This window comes from Enhydra lutris, unplaced genomic scaffold (assembly GCF_002288905.1).
Source record: "Enhydra lutris kenyoni isolate GAN:26980312 unplaced genomic scaffold, ASM228890v2 scaffoldscaffold11, whole genome shotgun sequence".
In the NCBI taxonomy this organism is placed as follows: domain Eukaryota; kingdom Metazoa; phylum Chordata; class Mammalia; order Carnivora; family Mustelidae; genus Enhydra; species Enhydra lutris.
The window spans coordinates 6654012-6674359 of NW_019154095.1; positions in this window are offsets into that span (position 1 = coordinate 6654012).

The window sequence follows — 20348 nt, forward strand, 5'->3', positions numbered from 1 at the left end:
AACCACTTTACTGAGATATCTTTGATGGTCTCATGGTAAGACGTCTCCTGTGATGTTTTGCATCGTGAAATGACCACCACAGTAGCACGGGGCACGTGAGTTGAGAAGACTGAACTGAAGATCTGTCTCCTTACTGACTTTCAGGTACACTGCCCAGTGCTGCTGACCATCACCGGCATGCTGTGACTTCTCCAGAACTCTCTCCTCTCGCATCATTGAAACTTTGTGCCCTTTGACCAATGTCTCCCCATCCCACCTCACCCTGTTTTTTCAATAAATGATATCAGAGAAGCTACAAGATGTTCAAGACCTGGTACATTTACAAGGTTACTAAGTCTTGAGGCTGCGGAAGTCCTTCTGGTTTTAACACCGTGTAAGGGGAGGGAATAGGAAAATAACCTTCCAGTTTGTATCCCAACTTCTACCCTATCCAGCCATACATGTAAAAGCATTTATGTGTTTGAAAAATAAAATAAAAAAAAACATTTGTTAGTAGGAAAGACCAGGAAAAACCACACAGTTCTCAGGCAGGGTTGGACTGGAGCTGGCTAGCTTCCTCTGTGGAGAGCCACAAGACCCCGGGCACGTTTCTCCCCAGTGCCTTGGTCGGTGACGCCATGTTGGAAGCTGGCAATCCGCCATAGGGGGTATTAATGCCACGCTAACAGGGAGAAGCTCCAAGTCAGGGCTCCCCACACCCGTGCCTGAGAGCCACCCGCACACCACCGGACCAGATTCGAATTCCTGCCCTGCTCCCTGCCAGCTACATAACTCTTCGTCCATCACTTAGCCATGGCCAGCCTGGACTTTCTCATCTGTATTTGTTGGCTGGGGCGGGCGTAACAAAATACCACGGACCGGGGCTTAAATCGCGGTTCTGGAGTCTGGAGGTGTGAAAGCGAGTTGTCTGCGTTGTTGGTTCCTTCTGAGGCCTGAGAGGAAGGATCTGTCGCAGGCCCCTCTGCTTGGCTCATAGAGGGCTGTCTCCTCTCCGTAGCTCTTCACAACGTCTTCCCGCTGTGGGTCAGTCTCTGTGCTCCAATCCCCCTTTTCATCAGGACAGCAGTGTTAGAGACTAAAGGTCTGTGTCCCTGCAAGTTTCATGTGTTGAAGCCCCAACGCCCGGTGTGACTGTATGTGAAGATGGGTCCTCTAGGAGAGTGATTAGAGTTCAGCAGGGTCAGAGGGGTGGGGCCCTGATCCAACAGGTTGTGTGTCCTGATGACAAGGGACACCAGAGAGCCCACTTTCTCGGTGTGTGTGTCTCGCTGCGCACACATGCGTGCACGCACACAGAGGAAAGCCGTGTGAGCACACGGTGAGGAGACAGCCATCTGCAGACCAGGAAGACAGCCTGGTGAGAAACCAGCTGTGCCAGAACCTTCCTCTTAGGCTCGCAGCTCCCGCTGGGAGCTGGCACTGCGAGAAAGGCACTTCTGGCTTTTAGCACAGTAACTGCTGGTCAACGTCGAGCCGATCCTCTTCATAAAGCTTCTAGGGCCTCACCTTTGCTCCGTTACCTGGAGGGAGGATGGGCGCAGAGGATGGGAGGGTCGGCACAGCCCGGAGAAGGCTTGGCATCAGACAACCCAGGGTGTGGTGGGTGTCGGACCGGGCAGAGGGCACCATGTTGGTTCTGCCCGTGATAGACGATGCGAGAATGTTGGCCTCCCCCAAAGACCAGCATACCCCTCCTTCTTTGCTTACTTTTTAAAATTATGGTAAAAAAATACCTAACCTAAATTTACCATTTTCACAGTTTTTAGTTCAGTGGCACTCGGCGCATTCTCATTGCTGGTCAGCCATCACCGTCGTCCACTGCCCGAACTTTTCCATTTTCTCGAACTGAAACTGTTCCCACTACCCACGAACGCTGCATTCCCCCTCTGCCAGCCCCTGGAGAGCTCTACTCTGTTTTCTGTCCCTAATATTAGGCTACGCCAGGGACCTCATGTAAGTGCAATCACACAGCACTTCTCCTGACCCCACAGGCATCTTTCACTGGGCATGGCGTCCTCGAGGCCCATCCGTGCTGGGCCAGGTGTCGGGATCCCATTCCTTTCCAAGGCTCATTCACACTCTACTGTAGGGCGACCCCACATCCTGTTTATCCTTCCAACCTGGACGCACGCATGGGCTGTTTCTACCTCTTGGCTGTCACTACCTTTTTGAGACCTCACTCAACCCTGGCCCATGCGCCCGGGGCATTTCCTCCTCATTAATCTTCACATCCGATCACTAGAGTTGTCCTTTGTAATCAATGTCTTTCCCCTAAAAATTGCTTCAGCACATGGGACTGGAAAAAGACCAAAAAAAAAAAAAAAAAAAAAGGAAGGATAAGCCATGCCATTGGGAAGCAGAGTTTTCTGGTGGGGGCAGAAGGATGGGTGCAGGTGGGAGGTAAGGACCAGCTCTCCGGCAACACAGCCTCCCTGGGGTCCCTGTGACCTGTTCTATAGACCAAATACGAATGCTATGAGAGGGGAAAGTTTCCTCCAGCCTAGTAGTTTTCCACATTGGCACCGAGGCGGGCTGCAAGTGGGAGGAATTACTGACAGGCTTGGCTGAGGCCTCCTGGTTGTGTTTCAGGAAATGACCCTCGCTTTTTTCAAGAGGCAAAGAACGAAGCACCCCATGCCCGCTTGGCAGGTGGGAGGTGAGTAGGGCGGGCTGGGGGACTCCCCTCTCTGGCTGCTGTGATCTAGCTCGGGGTGTGGCCTTCAGGGTCATCATCTAATCCACCAGTGCTGGCGAGGTGGTCCAGGGGCTCTCTAGGGACCACCGTCCTGAGCACCTGCCCGGCCGTGGCGCTACGTGGAGCTCCCATGCAGAAGTGCCACGCACTCTCCTCCGCTTTCACATTTCACTGGCCGAGGCACGACCACAGCCATGACTTACCTCCGTGTGACGGGAAGGAGAGGAGAGTCAGGACCTTTGCACAAAGCCCTGATGACTATCCCAGTGAGAAGGGGTTCCGTTAAAACCACTTTGCGGGGGCGCCTGTGTGGCTCAGTGGGTTAAAGCCTCTGCCTTCGGCTCAGGCCATGATCCCAGGGTCCTGGGTCCTGGGATCCAGCCCCACATGGGAAATCTCTGCTCAGTGGGGAGCCTGTTTCTCTCTCTCTCTGCCTGCCTCTCTGCCTACTTATGATCTCCATCTGTGAAATAAATAAATAAAATCTTAAAAAAAAAAAACCCACTTTGCGTATAGACCTTTTTTTTTTCAGACGCAGATAATCAAATCTTTGTCTAAAATCTCAGTTCTCCAATTTCCCCAATATTTAAACACCTAATACAGACTTTGTTGAAAATGCTGCCTAGTAACATGCTTCCCGGGGGGAGGAGCCACGGCGACAGCCTCAGCTCGTGGTGAGCAGGTGCCTACGCGGCCGCCATGTGGCTTCATCCCGGGCTGGGAGGATCCCTCAGAGGGTTTTCGAGAATCCGTAGAGCATGATAAGTAAAGCCGAGAGGAAGTGCAGGTCACCTCGGGCAGAAGACATGAACGTGCACACCCTCGGTGTTGCGGAGGATGGCGAGTGTGTCCAGGAAAATGGGGTGACAGTCGGGGGGCCATGAGGAGCCGCTGGGGGTTGGCAAGGAGAAGGGCAGATGGTCAGACGGCTCTGTTTCTGATTCAGTTAGGCTCTGTTTCTGATTCTGCCAACTGCCTCCTTGGGACATTGGATGAATCCCTTGGTTTTCCTAAACAGGTTTTGGTATCTACAAAATGAGGAGACTATGACCAGTTTGAGAAATAAATTGGGACGGTGCGTGTGTGCCCTAAACTACAGCCACGATTATGACTGAATGTGACGGACAGTCATGGCCTGATCCTAGGTGGTTCCAGTCACCTGTGTACGTTAGCACGGCCTCCCACCCCCGTCGCTGCCGCCAAAAAACCTTCCATCGCTGAGAGAGGTTTGGTTGTTCCGATCTCCTCTTCTCCTCCCCCAGGGTGCTTCATGGACCCTCCCCATGAATTCAAGCCCAGAGCTGCCCCCATATTGGTCTTGCGAGGTTTTTCCTCGCACGTTAGCCCCATGCACGAATAGGGCCCCTTGGTGGGGTTTGACTACTCCAGTGTTGCATTTCTGGGGCCAAGACGATTTGCCAGAACTCCCAAGACACTGAGCAGGAAGAGGGGCCCCACAAGGCTACCCCTAAGAGCTTGGGTGCACAGAGGCCAGGACACCCGTGGAGGGGCTGAGAAGGGCCCAGAAATTCTGTGCACCTGCATGGACACTTTCTTGAGGTGCCGCCCGTGTTCACGCGGTTCCGAGGAAGCGTTTCCTGGCCGCTCCTGCCAACCGTCTCGGGCCCGCACTGGAACAGCCCTTCGTTCGGGTGTCCCCGCGGCTGCTCCTCCAGCGGTCGGCCCTCGTCCCAGCTCCTGCGTTCCAGCCGACACCTGGACTTCAGCCAGGGGGACGTTTTGGTTAGATTTTGTGAGAAGAGTTCCAGGCCCCATTTGTGTGGTTCTCTGGCAAAGGGCCCAGGCCCCATGGATACTCTGAAATTGGGGGCCCGGTGGAAAACGAAGCCCTACGTGCACGGAGCAAGACCAACTGACTGGAGAACCGGATACGCAAATCCATCGGGGGACGGAGGAAGCACATACGGAATTTTCTGGTTTGTGACAAAGTGGCCACTGGGCACAGCCGTGGAAGTTGTATTTTGTGACAGGAATTCCAGCTGAGGGGACGGGGAGCAGAACCCAACCCAGACGGGGCAGCCTTTTCTTGACCTGTATGGGGGGCATGGGAGCTGGTCGTGGCTGGAACCCCCCGCCGATGAGTGAAGCGCGGATAACCCACAGAAGGAAGAAACTAGTGTTTATCACTCAAGTATTTCAACCAAGTTTTTTTCTTTTGCTTTTCGGGTTTTTCCGTCATGAATATTTATTATGGATGTGATATGCCAAAACCATAGAAGGTGCTTCACTTACGCCATCTCAAAATTGCTAACAACCTTACTGCTGGGCAGGTGTTAGAGGAGGCCCAGTTTGTGGATGAGGAGACTGAGGCCCAAGGTAGGTGCCCTGGCCATGGCCATCAGCAGGCCTGCGCGACTCGACAGCTGAGAACCTTTCTTCAAATTTGCCTGCTCCCCGCCACCCCCCATGCTCCGTGGAGGTCTCTGCTGCCCACTGATGGTTTTGGTTTTTTAAAAAGATTTTATTTATTTATTTGTTGTTAGAGAGAGAGGGAGCACAGGCAGGGGGCAGTGGGAGAGAGAAGCAGGCTCCCCGCTGAGCAGGGAGCCTGATGTGGGGCTCGATCGCAGGACCCGGGGATCATGACCTGAGCTGAAGGCAGACGCCATACTGACTGAGCCACCCAGGCGTCCCTCATCAATGTACTTTATTTTCTGCTCTGCTTTTACAAATACCGTATAAACTTTCAAATACGAATGTATCTTTCCGTGAGATGGCAAAAGTAGAAGAAGGTATCTTGGAACTTTCGAAGTGTTCGAAGATGAGATGGCAAAGGACATAATTGCACATTTTCACACAAGGGCTTGTGGTTTCTGTGATTACGACGCTGAAAACATGTCCTAGAATTATTTTTTTCTTCTTCTTTCTTCTTCTGCATAAAAGCTGACTTGGAGATAGGAGGGCAGGGAAAGGAAGAAAGGACTCCTCTGACCCGTGGTCCAGACAGAGGCTACCCAAGGTGTGTGCACCGGGCACTTGCGGTCCATCCAGACAAACTTCAGCCTCACCGAGAAAGAATTTGCTAAACACATCAGTGAAAAATGAATGACTGAAAACGTGCTGCTGAGGAGTAATTTCTCCTATAAAAATCCTGACCCTAATCGTCAATTAGATGCTATTACATCTGTTATCTCTTCCAGGGCACAGCCCTAGAGAGCTCCTTTAACTCAAGCCTCTAGAAGGATGCTGGAAGAATTTGATGAGGATTGCTGAATCTGGCCTCCTGAAGGGGAACTGTATGCTGTTTAAAGGAAATCAGGAAAATATTCATGTGTAACAATCCCATAATTGGATATTAAATTATTCTAAGATGTATTTTGCCTCGACCCTTTACCCCACTGTTCGAGTACCACCGGGGCCATCTGTTTATATCACTGTCGTAATTCCTACAGAAATGGAACAAGATGGGAAAGACTCCCCATTTCAAGGGCAAAGCCTACAGAAGCAAAAGGAGACAATCTGTGCCATGCATCGCACTGTGGGAGAGAAGGGGCAACGGCATCACTTCCCGTGGACAGAGCGTTGGGGTCAGAAGCACCAACCATGGGCAGCTTTTGGGGAGTGAGGGATTGTCTGTGCGCAGGGCAGCGTCTCAGGCCAGTGCGCAAATTCAGCCCACGTAGGAGCAGTGGGAGCTGCTGGCAGAGGTCCAGCCAGGTTGTAAGCAAGGGAGTGAGCACGTTGCCTCTGGGGGTCCGGGGATGGGGAAGCCATGTGGGACTGGGAAGCTCTGAATGGGAAAGGGGGTCAGGGCTCTGATTCCGAGCCCACCTGAACTCCCGTGACTTGGGGCAGGAATGTCACCTCCATTCTTCTTGCAGCCTAAAAGGAGAGTGTTGGGTTGGTGGCCTCTGAGATTTCTTCTAGATCCAATATATTCTTGGTGTCAGCTGGAGGCCGCCCCTGTTTGGGAAGGAGCCAGAAGTGGGGGTGAGCTGGGGGTAGTGAGGCTCAGGGAGGGAGAGCAGCGGGGCCGAGGGAAATGTGTCGGGTGACGTATCCTACTGGTGGATACTCAGAGACGCTCGGGATCTTAGGGGAAGCATCTAGAGACAGACAAGTGGGTCACTCATGGAGAAAGGGAAGGACGAAGCAGGGAGGGCTGACGTGCCAGGCTGGGAGATGGGTTTTTGTATGGAGGAGGGACAGGAGAGCGAGGAGAGGATGAGTGAAAATTCAAAGCCTCTATAGTGGGAAGACGTGGGGAATTAAGCAGGTTCTGCGCACACGTTTTCCATCTTCCCAGAAAGGACCGTGCTGGGGTAAACCTCATGGGCAAGGTCTTAGGGACTGAGGGGAGGTGAATCAAGCTTTTTTGAAAAAGCACGAAGATCCTTGCTTGGAATCAAGAGGCTGAATTTACAGTGAACTCGGTTTCCGGCTCTGCTGGTTTTCTTCAGGAGCCTGGAGGATGGTCACTATGGTGCGAGTATAGGGCTCATGTCGCCGTCGCATGTCCTGCGTGTGTGACTCAGTCTGGCCTGCAGTGGCCCAGATGAGGCGGGGGTGGGGGGCCTGGGCCGCACAGGCTGCACCCCTAAGCTTGAGCCCCGGGGCTGGGCTGCCAGCACACGTGGCCCTTCAGTGAGTGGCGGGCAGCCTCTGTCCTCAGGCTCTGTGGGCTTTCCTCACTTCAGGCTCTTCATCAAAGACAGGAAGAGCTTAGGTCTCTTTACGACTTCAGTGCAGAGTCAAGGGCACTAAAAAATCACTTTAGGGACCCCTGGGTGGCTCAGTTGGTTAAGAATCTGCCTTCAGCTCAGGTCGTGGTCCTGGAGTCCCAGGATCGAGCCCCGCATCGGGCTCCCTCCTCAGCAGGGGTTCTGCTTCTCCCTCTCCCTCTGCCTGCCCCCCTCTCTCTCTCTCAAATAAATAAATAAAATCTTTTTTTTTTTTTAAATCACTTTCTTCAGTAAACTTGTATTGGTACCCAGGGTATTCTGGGCATGGCTGTAAGCCCTGGGGATGCAGGGGAGCAGGACGGATGAGGTCCATGGCTGCCAGAAGTTTCTGGGGAGAGGGTGTCCCCTGATGGCCTTCTGTGGAGGAAAACAGCTGGTGGAAAGCAGAACCTTTGTGGATGCTTCTTAAACCCAGTGCACTAAGTGCTCAACACGGGCTCTTGTGGGGCAGGAACATATTGCAAAAGTTAGCTTAATCTCCAGCGGGAATGCTCCATCCCCTGGGGGCTCTGGCCAGTGTTTCTGCTCTACCTCGGTGAGGAAACTGCTTCTCTTTGATGGGAATCAGGCGCAACGGCTTTGACCCTGTCCTGTTTTCAGCTCGACCTTCTGGATGAAGACATCACTGTTTGGAGAAACCAGCAGCCCAAGGGTGAGTCAGCACCTTTTCTAGAAGACACTGCTAGACGGCTGCTCAACCCCCATATCTTTGGCCTCTTGTTGAGTCAGAGCCTTTTCAAATGTTCCAGAACTCTCTCTAGGCAGAGAGAAGACACCTGTAGCCCTTGCCATTCCGGCCCCCAACAAGACAATGGGTTGAAGGTAGGAGACAGTGGAAAGTGGGTCACCTTCCTGGCCCAGGTTGTGACAGGGGCCTTGGGGACCGTCTGCAGTGCGGGTGCCCATGGGGAGCCTGCTTGGATCTCAAATGTGAAGTGTGTGTCCTGTGCTCCTCCCCCAGCTGGGCGTGAGGATGTGGAGCAGTCAGAGCCACGAGGACTTACCACGTTGCCCTCTGACCCTGCTGTGGCACTCCCGCCCCTGCACTGCTCTGATCTGGAGGGGGTACTCTCTGGATCTCTTTCCCTGGGGCCGGAGCTTCTCCTAGGGCTAGGGGACTTCCCTCAGTGTGTGACGCTGGAAACATCCCATGTCCCAGCGGAGAGGGAAGAAGGCCCTGCCGACACCTGGTGGTCCTTCCTGGCGGTCCTGCAGAGGCCACACCCATGGAATGCATGTTCTGCGCTCGGGACCCTCAGACCTCTGCAGAAGGACCAAGAGACCCTGATTCTGCGGCTGCTTCCTAAAGATAGATTGTTGCCTGCAACAGTTTCCTGCGTATGTTCTGGGAGGCTGGTTTGTATTCTGTGGGGATTTTCCTTGGTCCATCACCAAACACAGCTTGCCCAGGGTTAGAGTGAATCAACTGGTTACCAATTCCCCTAACAAGAGACCAGAGGAGGGGAGGGGTAAGAATCTGGAGGCAAAATCCCACGGGAAAGACCCCAGGCTGAATGAGAGGTCTGTCCCAGGCTCTGGTCCAGGGCCTTCATCTCCTTCTCTGGCCATGAGTCAAACACACCCTCCAGCCCTTCCAGACCTCCTCCAACAGGCAGCCTCCCCGCTGTCCTCCCTTTTACCAGCACTCGTTGATATGGTCTCCACATCAATGAGCCAGATTTGTCACTTTGATTTGTTTTTATGTTTCTTGATACGTACAGCCCTGTTTCAAAGTGCCCTGCTCCCGAACCACTGGAGTGAATATTTCCTAAAGTCAAAGACATTCTTATTTCCTTGTTTTGTTTTTTAGAGTGTTAATTTTTTTAGAACCATTAGAGGCTCATAGCAAAATTGAATGGAAGGTGTGGAGATTTCCAGCAGTCCCTGATCCCCGTTCCACAGCCTCCCCCACTCCCCGCATCCTGAGCCACACGGCACCTTTGTTAGAATCATGAACGTCCGTGGACACGTCGTCATCACCCGGAGTCCGTGGTTTGCGCCAGAGGTCCCTCTTGTTGTTGGATGTTCTGTGGGTTTGCCCAGATGTATAATGATGTGTTTCCACCGTGATGATGCCATACGGGGCATTTTCACCACCTGAAAACCCCTCTGAGCTCCAGTCCTTCCTTCCTCCTCCCAGTCCTGGGCAGCCTCCGATCTCTGTATGGCTCCCATGGTTCTGCGTTTTCTGGAACGTCAGAGAATTGGAGTCACACATCACAGGGCCTTCCCAGATTGGGTTCTTTCACTTAGTGACATGCATTTAAGGCTCCTCCCGTCTTCCCGTGGCCCGACAGCTCATCTCTTTACGGCTGTGATTCTCTTCCACCGTCTGGGTGGACCACTGTTTACGTATCCATCACCTCCTGAAGGACCTTTCGGTTGTATCCAAGTTTGGGCAATTATGAATAAAACCCCTATAAATATCCAGGTGCAGATTTTTGTCTAGACATGAGTTTTCAACGCCTTTGGGTAAGTTCCAAGGAGCACATCTCCTGGATCGTACGGTTAGAACATGTTCAATCTGTAAGAAATTGCCAACTTGTCTCCGAAGCAGCTGCACACTCTGCATGCCCCCGGCGGTCCCCGTTGCTCCACAGCCTCTCCAGGACTTGGTGTCATCGGTGCTCCCACAGTCGGGCCACTCTCCTGGTGCGCCGCGGCATCTCCCTGTTTGCCTCTGCGCTTCCCCGAGGACATACGACATGGAGCCTCTTTCCTTGGGCTTACTTGCCATCCAGGCTTCTTTCCACCCCACACACAGACAGACACAACGACAGTCACCCCGGGCCATCACGGACCTGAGCACTGGCTACCCTCTCAAGTCCTCTGCCCCTGAAACCAGAACGAGAGCTTCCTGAAGGCAGAGCTTGTGTGAATGGTCTGTCCCCACAACACCTAGGTAGCAGCTTGCCCCCGAATATTCTGGGCCCCGCGTCTGCTTGTGTGACCCCGGAGAGACTGCTTCCCCAACCTGAGCCTCAAGCTCTTCATCTGGGAAATGGGAGAGGAAAAGGATCCACTTTAGAGAGCTTCCAGGGGTAAACGTGCTGATAGATACACGTAGCTCAGAGCCTGGCTCAGAGCTGAGTGCCTCGGAGCACTCAGAAAGACGAGCTAGTGGCAACAATGGTTATTCGCTTTTTGGAAGAACAACTAAGTTCTGTTGGTTCAAAGAGGAGCTGAACCGGGACGGGGCAGCTGCTATCATTCTCTGATACCAAGAAACTTGAGGCCAGCAAGCAGGTGACTTCTTGATTGTTTTCTTACAAATATTGTTTCTAAAATTAGCAACTTTGGGGTCATGGCTGGGTAGAAAAGGTTAAAACAAAGTAACCATACCACTGTGGCATCTCCGCAAATTCTAACTCCCTGGGGCGCCTGGGTGGCTTAGTGGGTTAAGCCCCTGCCTTCGGCTCAGGTCATGATCCCAGGGTCTTGGGATCGAGCCCCGCATCATGCTCTCTGTTCAGCGGGGAGCCTGCTTCCCCCTCTTTCTGCCTGCCTCTCTGCCTACTTGTGATCTCTGTCAAATAAATAAATAAAATCTTAAAAAAATAGGTCTTGAGGCACCTGGGTGGCTCAGTGGGTTAAGTCTCTGCCTTCAGCACAGGTCATGACCCCAGGGTCCTGGGATCGAGTCCTGCATGGAGCTCCCCTGCTCAGTGGGGAGGCTGCTTCTCCCTCTCCCTCTTCCTATTGCTCCCCCTGCTACCTCTGTCTCTCTCTGACAGATAAGTAAATAAAATCTTTTTTAAAAAAAGAATTAAATTTAGAGATTAAGAGAAATTAGCTAATTTGGGGACTTTACCCCAGGAGTTAAGCTCAAATGTGGGCAAAGGGGTCATCTGGTTAATGGAAGCCCAGTTCCTGTGTTACCACTCACTTTCTAGCCTCTGCTCAAGGCCAGTCCCTGCCTGGCCTCCTTCCTCACACCATTAACACGACAATTAATGCAGGGCTGGAACAGGCCCAGACGAAACACTTGTTTAGAACACTTCCTCTCACTTCCCCGGCACAAACATCTATTCTGGGTTTGGGCTATTTTCCAAGTTGGGTTACATGATGATAAACAAGTTGTTTTTTTTGTTTTGTTTTTTTGGTAAGTGAAATTTTAACTGGGTGCTACGCAAAACACAATTTTAAAAAAACGTTATTTGAAGAAACTATTGAGCGGAAAAGTTAGAGACGTAAAGAATTGCAAGTGGTTATAAAAATGTTTTTCCACTAAGCTCTGTTTATTCCCTGGCATTTGAAAAGACCTGCTTGGACACGTTTCTGACCAGCAATATGCATTTCCCACAGATGTGGGGGGGTTGCTTTCTTATATAGACCATCAATAATTATCTATCTTCTTTTAAGGATAAAAATGGAAAGTGAAAAGGTCAAGAAATCAATTAGTTGGCTTGAGTCTGCTAAGAAATTCAGGACAACATTCAGGGCTGAAATTTACAAAGTAAATCAACATAATATGAAGAAGTAAATTAACCCAGAATGTCACAATGAAAGGATAGTTCCCATGTAACCTCATAAATTTCCTGCTTGATGGAGTTCAAGTCTCTGATTTCTAATAAAATTCTCATGAGAACACAGTATTGCTCCATAAAATCTCCTGAACTCTCCCCATGAGAAACGGCTGGTTTATAAGGGCGCATGGGTTCATGGCTGTGGTTTATTTATTAAAAATTTCTCAGTAAATATAACTTGGTCCAGCGCACAGCACCCCGCGATTATGGGGAGGTTGTGCATCATTTCTGCTGTCCCCAAGTATGAAGAAAAACAAGAAAAAGCACGTCAGGAACTCTCTAAACCAGAAAAAAAACCAAACAAACAGAAAACAAAACAAAAAAAAAACCCTGTAACCTTTTTTTCTTGCCAGGAGAAAGTTCTAGGAGAGCTACTCCTTGACTTTACCTCGGGCTCAAAAAGACCCCATAGGAGTTTCACACTGGCCTTCAGAAAGTCTGAACACGCCTGCCAGGGGGTTGACAGTGAGACCCCAAGACAGAGTGAAGGCTTGGTGTCATCTCTGTCCCCACCGTGGGCTCGCCCTCCCGGGGAGGACAGGGCAGACAAAAGCTGCCACATGGGTATTGCGAGTTTTGAGGGAACTTCAAACGTCTCAGAGAAAAGTCGTGTAATTCCGTGTAGTCACAAAGATAATGAGTTCATGGCTTACTCACCTCTCTTCACAGGCCTGCCACCTGGAAAACTAATCTTCACTAAACGCCATGTTCTTAATCTGGGCCAAACACTTGGCTAAAAGCCTTTTGGGTCTTACCCTACTTGATTCGACACACAGTCCTAATATGCAGGCTGCTCCTGTCACTCTTACTTTGGAGAGAGGGACACTTCCCACAGAAAGGTGAAGCCATTCACCTCACAAGGAAGGGAGCGGGGATTCAAACCCAGGGAGGCGGACTGAATGTGGGTGCTCTGTCCACCGGACCAGACTTCCATGGAGATGCCTCCGAGGAGGGTGGTGGGAATCCTGAGGGCCTTTCAAGGTCATATCCTACTCACAGGTTCCAAGCCAACATTGGCAGAGCCCCCGTAACGAGTGAAGGAACCGATCCGTGAGGGGCCGCATCTGATCTTCAGAGCAAGGCTACAGGGGAGATGACCCATCACCCCCCGCCCCCCGTGTCTGTCTTCTGCTGGGCTCCCACACCCAAGAGCTGGGCCTCCGTTTCCAGCGCCGGCTGCTTACAGGGGCCTGAGTAGATGTTTTGATAAGGATTAAGTTTTGGTCTATCCCTGAGAAGAGAACGTACATAAGTTTTTTGGTTTTTGTTTTTTGTTTTTTGGAAATAGACTACTTTTTAGAGTGGTTTTAGATTCACAGCAAAGTTGAGGGAACACTACAGAGACTTCCCACATCCCTCCACCCTCACACGTTCTGCCTCCCTCCCATCCACGTCCCCACCAGACGTGTAATGTTACAAATGATGAACCCACAACCCCTGCCCAATCCTTATCGGCCAGAGGTCATCGTCGACATTAGGGTCAGTCTTGATGTTGCTCATTCTATGGCTCTAGACAAATGTATAATGACATGTATCTGCCATATGGTATCACACAGGATAGTTTCACTGCCCTAAAAATTCCTCTCTGCTCTGCCCATTACTCCCTCCACACCCACCCTCTGGCAAGCACAGATCTGGCTGTCTCCATACTTTTGCCTTTCCTAGAATGTCATGTGGTTGGAATCACACAGTGTGTAGGCTTTTCAGACTGGCTTCTTTCACTTAGGGATATGCTCTTACGGTTCCTCCGTGGCTACTCATGCCTTCATGGGTCACTTATCTTCAGTACTAACTCATATTCCATTGTCTAAGATGAGGTGATTCTCAACTTACAGACATGAAAAGCGCTCTCTAGATCCATGGAAGTTAGACTGAACGTGGAATCCAGAAAATAGAATTGCTGGCACGTTCCAGAATCCACTGTCCCTAAAGGGACACAGAAAAGGGCTTGTTTTCTTCCTTAACAGCAATAGTAATTGTCCCCATAATAAAAACCAGCCCGATGGACCCTGTCATCCGAAATGCAGGCTAGGTATTATGCACGTCGGGTCTCAAGATGAGCTTCATGGATAAGACGCTGGGTAGCTCACAAATGCTGACTTCAAACTGAAGGGCACTTGCTACTGAAATGGGAAATTCCTCATGTTCCTTTAATGGGAAAGGATAACCGCATCTGAACACCTAATGGTCTCAGTAAAGCCTTGAGCACACGACTTCAACCAGGAGAGGTCATGAGCTTGCTGAGGAAAGACAGCAAGCACTGTGTGTGCCGAGCGCGCACACGCCCGTGGCGTCGTCCCCGTGGGGTCCGGGGTGTGACTGCGGCTCTCATAGGAGCTTACGTTACACTTGAAGGGATGCTGGCGGGAGCACCAGGGAGGACGCGGGCTCCGCGCGCCGCTGCAGAGGCAACAGCGCCACCTGCTGAGCCCGCGCGGCCCTGCGTGCGCGGGAGGGCGAGCGCGCCTGCGCAGGGGGCCCGCCGGCCAGCCGCAGGCCCGGGGGGCGGGGGCGGGATGCTGCGCTCTGCCCAGGGCTGGGAATTCGGCCAGATTACAAGGGCATTAAGTCTCAAAGTAAAACATGAGTGGGAAGTGTGCTTAACTCATAATATCTGCCCCCTCAGCTCGCCCCCGCGGAAGGTCCCCATCAGCCACGGCCGCCGGGTCCTAGAGCACGCCGTGCATTAACCTCTGCGCGGCGCAGGTTCCTACCCAGACCTCGTCGTTAGGGCGAGATTCGACCGTGAAGTAAGTGAGAGAAGATGGCATCTGGCCTGTTATTTCCAACCCAAGTGGGAACTAAGCCAGGCTGAGTTTGAGCAGACAGGTATTTAAAACAAATGACTTCAAATCTTATAACCAGTTCAAATGACTCCCGTTCTTACAGCCATACAAAATTCACCTGGCACCCTCGCCCGCCTGACCCCGCACTCAGATTAATCACGTTGCTTCCCGACCGCCGGGAACAACTACCTACTGACCTCCCAGTTCTTAGGACGTTTGAGCACGGGAAGCGGGGCCGGAGGAGGCAGGTAAACCTTCTCGTTCACTTTACCGAGGCTGACGTTTAAAGCAAACGGATACATGAGGGACAGCTAGACTCGGTCCTCTTCCCGATTCCCAGAACTTCCGGAGATTCCCAGCGTGTGTGCTGGTCCTTGCATTGGCGCCATTCCATCACCCTGGAGCCGACGAGGCCTGAGAAGGGTCTCGGCCCCAGCCTTTAACCATGGATGAGGTTTCTGGCTCTCAGGCCAAACAAGGTCACAAGACCAAAGCAAGATGTTCCTCAAATATGGCTATGGTTTTGGAGCAAATTCTGTGAAACTTTTTAGTGAAAACAAGCTTAACTCTTCATCAGGATCCCGTATGCATTTGTTTTGGGACAAGCCAAGATCCAGGACAGGGGATGGAGGCCCCTTGGGTTCCATGGCCTCGGCAAACAGCAGACCCCTAGATGCACAGGATGCCTGTCAGACTGCAACTCTTTAGAGGGTGAGCATGAGGGATGGAAAGGGAGAGAAGGCTCCTGACACCGGGGCCAGACAGTTCACCCTGTGCCTTGGTGGGCATGAGTAAGAATCCTATAACCTCGCCAGGCCTCCTCCTGACAGGAGAGGGCTCTGAGGCTTAGGAAGGGGGACTGGTTTAGGGACAGTGAGGGAATTAGCTAGAGAAAGAGTCCAGAGAGAGCCCAGGTCTAATCTCCCACACGGTCTCCCCATCATGCTGCTTCCCTGAAGGCACGGAGAGCCCAAAGCTCACATTTGTGGTTGACTAAACCTCAGGTATAGGAAAAATTAAAAAAAAAAAAAAAAAAAGAAGAAGCACATCCTTGTTCTTTTATCAAACATTCCCTACTTTAAAGTAAATTAAAGACAAAGTGTTGCCTTTAAAGACAGAATTATCTCATCTCAGTGATGCCCTTCATTGACCTTGGTTGGTTGCTGTTTGTGTTTTCTTAGTTTCAGTTTAAAGAACTAAGAACAAAGTCCATATTGTTTATTCTGTTCCCAGCCTCAGCTTCCCCCACTTTCCCTCCTCCCCCACCCCCAGGCTTGCCAATTTGCAAACAAATCAGAAAAATCCCCAATGGGCTGAAAACCTGTCCATGCTTTACTCCAGCTGGAAAGAATTGTGCTCCACCAAGATTCAGACCCCGTTTATAATGGAAACCCTGACGGGCAATGTTGTGATTATAGTCTTGCCATAATGAATGTATCTGTGTGGTCAAAGTCATGGATTTTTCCATGGTATTTTCCATGGGAGATTTCCTCCCTGAGAGATGTTAACTTAGAATCTGGATTATAGCTTTGACTTTCGAGCAGGATCTCCCCTGGCATCCATAGAGCTTGAAGTCAGTGACTGTATTGACTTTGGTAGGCCTGATTGGCAAGGGGGATATTAGTCAAATTGATTTTTTGCAAGATTGACAAGGGTAGGGGATAGGGATCTGCTGGTTTAGAAATTTATGTCAGGAAACTTGTCCAGTTTCCCAGATTTTTAACCAGGGAGTATGTCCTCTCCTCTCTGAGTTGGTGGTTACATTAAAGGACAGAAAGTGAATAGGGCTGACAGGTATTAGGGTGACCAGCCATCCCAACTGGCCTGGGACTATTTGGTGTCAGCCCTAAAACCTTGCATCCCAGAAAACCCTCCAGCCCCAGGAAAACCAGGATAGTTGGTCATCATAAATAGTATGGAAAATTGAATTAAGTTCAGAAGGGCAGAAAAGTAATAACCTTATTTTAAAGAGAACAACCAGACTGAGGTTTAAAGTAAAATCCCTTCTTGATGCTTAAAATACCTAAGCATAATCAGCATTTAACTTGAGAACATATTCAGGAAACAGCTCAAAAAGAACGTACGAGTCTCACGGTTGGCGCAGCAGAATGTGATGTGAAAAACCAAACAAACCACGAATCTGGCTAACAATTTCAGAGGTTAACCTCTCCTCTGGTCTTTTGGAAGCATAAGCAGAACGAGGCATCACACGGGGGTTTAGGTCCCCCTTAGGGGGTTGCTGCCAAAGGTCCCACCACCTCGAGGCTTTCCTCAGAATCTTGGCTGCTTAGCAAATCCCTCTTCTCTCTGCCAGAAGAAGAAAAGGATGCAGAAGAAGGAAGTCAGAAGCCCATCTTGGGATCAGGGGTTCCTTACCTGAGCCCCCACATAACGCCCTATCCAAGGGTCTCCCCTTCTGGATCTTCTCTCAGGTTCCTCTGGTTGCCTTTCCCAGGGCTGTGAGAGCCGTCCTTAGGAACTGTACGCTGCCTGGGGTCAAGAGCAAGGAAGGAATACAGAATCAAAACGAAGGCCAGTATGGCCAACGCCAGAGCCAAAAACATTGGTCCAGGAACCCCAGGACAAGGCTGTAGAGCAATGAGAGAAATGGATATCAGACCTCCTTTTTGATGTCTAAAAAGATCCATCAGGACATGAATATCGAATCTATCTCTGGAGTCATAAACGCCGAGGCTTAGGGGTATGTCTAGCATCTCTTTCTGGAGTCGTGAATTCAGAGTCTTGTTGGACGTGCACTAACTCGGCAACAAAGTCCAGTCCCAGCGGCTGGAGAAACTCAGCCCAAGGGGCTGGACTATTCCCCTCTCTCCACAGAAGGTGGGCTTGGCCACATGAGTGGTTGAGGTCACAGAGCATGGGCAGGACTGGCAGGGTGGCCTGCTGCCGCCCGGTCCTCAGGGAATTCCTGGCCGGTGTGTCCACTGCTCCTCTCCCCGGGACGTGGAGCGCACGGCACTGACCGGCACCCGAGGCAGAGCCCCGGGAAGGCCCCGCAGACCCCAGAGGGACAAGGAAGTGCGCGCTGCTGGAGGCCGCAGGTGCGTGTGTTTCCGTTCCAAGCTCACTCAGAACCCCTGCTTTTAAAGAGGGAACTTGACCTTGTTTCATCCAATCGAATTCTGTCGTGCTGCTCCGCACCTGTCCGATAGCAGCTGTGACAAGGTGTTCAAGTGTCCTCTTTGTGCCAGGCTCCCTGCTGCTGTCATGGGCACGCAGGAGACCTCACAACTTCCGTTCTCACCTTTCTGCTCTTTCAACATCGAGGTGAAACTGACATGCACTAGTTTCAGGTGTCCCTCGCGCTGATTCGCTGTTTCTGCACATTACAGAAGGGTCGCATCTGTCACCCCCTAGTTAAAAGTTGTTTTTCTGCTTCTTAATAGAAGTACTGGCAATGAATTATGTCTTTGGGGCAGCGAAGGTCACAGAAAGCGTTTCACTGTCAGCTCAGAATCTAAATAACTCAGTCAATAGAAACCAATTGCTTTACCCTCCTCTTGTTCGCAGGAGGGGTGCAGAAGACAAGGAAAAGTGGAAGCCTCTTCCCAACGGCCACAGCCTGGGGGCCAGTGGGTAGGGAGGCAAGTGCTGGAGGGCTTGTGCAAGGCGTCAGGGGTATGGTGGTGCTCTGCTCCCCCTCCCACCACGGGGCTGCGAAAGCCCACTTCTGCAGACTGTGTTCAGCCCCCTGCCTCCGCGGACTGGCCAAGGCAGCAGTGGTAGGAGGGGGGTCGTCCCCAACAGCACAGAGGGAATCTGCTTGTCCCGCCGCGAGAGCTTTCCAGAGTCTGATGGCCTCCTCCTGTGGCAGCGGGGGTCCTCTGCCATCCCGTTTCTAGAACTCCATCCCCCACATCCCACAACCTTGTCAACGGCCCATTGGTCAGACTTCTGATTACTCTGTGGAAGCAGAAGAGCATCGGTCTTGTTCTTACAAGATCAAAGTCCTCTGCCAAAAAGGCAGGGGGTCTGTAATGGTCTTACAAACACCCGTCTCCAAAGCGGCTTGCTCAGTGGGGTCAGGCGGGCTCAGTCGGTGGAGCGTGCCACCCTTGATCTCGGGGTCGTGGGTTGGAGCCTCACATTGGCTGTGTGATTACTTTAAAAAGTAAAAAAATAAAAAACAAAACCAAAATGGCTATTCAGAAGCATTGCTTATGGAAGTACAATCCTTGGTCATCTAGGAAAAAGCTAGAAGTTCAATTCCACTTACTGCGTGTTGACTGACCGCTGGCCATGAGCTGCCCCTCGACTTACTTACTCCCCGGGGCAAAGAGCTGAAGGAGACAACTGGCCGCTAGCAGCATACAGTCGCTGTAGAAACATGGGAGTCGGCCCTAATATCCCTCGGGTTCTGGAGAGACCCGGGTTTCCTGCTTTTTAGAAACGGCAGTGAAGGTAGTTTTTGTCTGGTCGGTAGTGTTTAAGGGTACTGGTAGTCCCTTTCTTGCGTCCCCTGTGGCTTCATGGGATAAGAAGGAAGTGAAGTAGCCTTAAAGAAATCAAGAAAGCCATGTGGGCAGGTGCGACAGCAGACGTAAGATAAATACCCTTGGAGCCAAGACCATGGGAGCGACACGTGTGTTTTGAGGCTCTGGGTGATGGCCACTTACGGGGGCGGTGATGGCCGCTGGATAGATCAGTAGAGAATGCTGAGCTTAGCAAGCAGCTGTTCGGCTCCTCCTAATATTCTAGGGAGTAAAGGAGTAGTTTCGGATGTCTGGGAGCTGGTCTGGTGCCCACCCTGAGCCCTTTCTCCCACCTCTCACTAAGCCACCTCCATGGGGTACAGCCCCCTGGCTGCAAGGGGTCATGAACCCAGCTGGTTCAAGTCCAGGTGGCCCCTGGTGCTCTTGACCTGAAGGGTTTTGGCCTTTCCCTCTAAAAATGTCTTACTTGTGTCCCACACATCCAGAGCATAAAGATGAAGACCGGTCATGCAGGGAAGTGGAACCCTCTGTCCAGTAACTCTTTCTTCAAGGGCTCAAGGGCGTTTGGTCCCTGGTGAGCCTTTGGCAGGGGAGGGGAAAGGCCAGACATCCTGGCCCTGAGAAGTGCCTTCTATTATCCGGGGCTGAGTCACCAATGCCACAACCCACACTTTCTGAATTAAGAGTGTCCCCTTGACCAAACCCTGCTCAGGCTCCCCTGAACTTTTCAACTAGGTCTATACTTGCACGTTTCTCTATGCTTTGTCCAGTATTAGCAGGAATCCTGCTGAGTCAGTATTAGTGGAAACCTCCACGTTCAAGATCTCATCACCATCTGTATCTGGTCAAGATCCCCAGCCCCACCGGCCCCAGGTGGGGTCTGACCCCCCGGCCTGCCTTCAGCAGGAAGGCTGTTAGGTTGGTTTAGCTGGAGTCTTTCCCTTGCGCCCCACGCCTCCTCTCAGTACATTTCCGTCCACTGACCCGCGCTACTCCTCCCCCATCAGTCCCCACTCGTCCATGCTCTATCCAGAATGGCGTCCAGGTGTAGACCTCTTAACCGCTACTGCAGTGGTCCTGCAGTTTTTACTGCTTTCCTGAGGTCCAGCTCTGGTTCATCGCAGACACTCCTTCCACCAGCCAGCAGTCTGGGCGCTCCTACTTCTGGTGCCAGAAGTTTGGAGCCT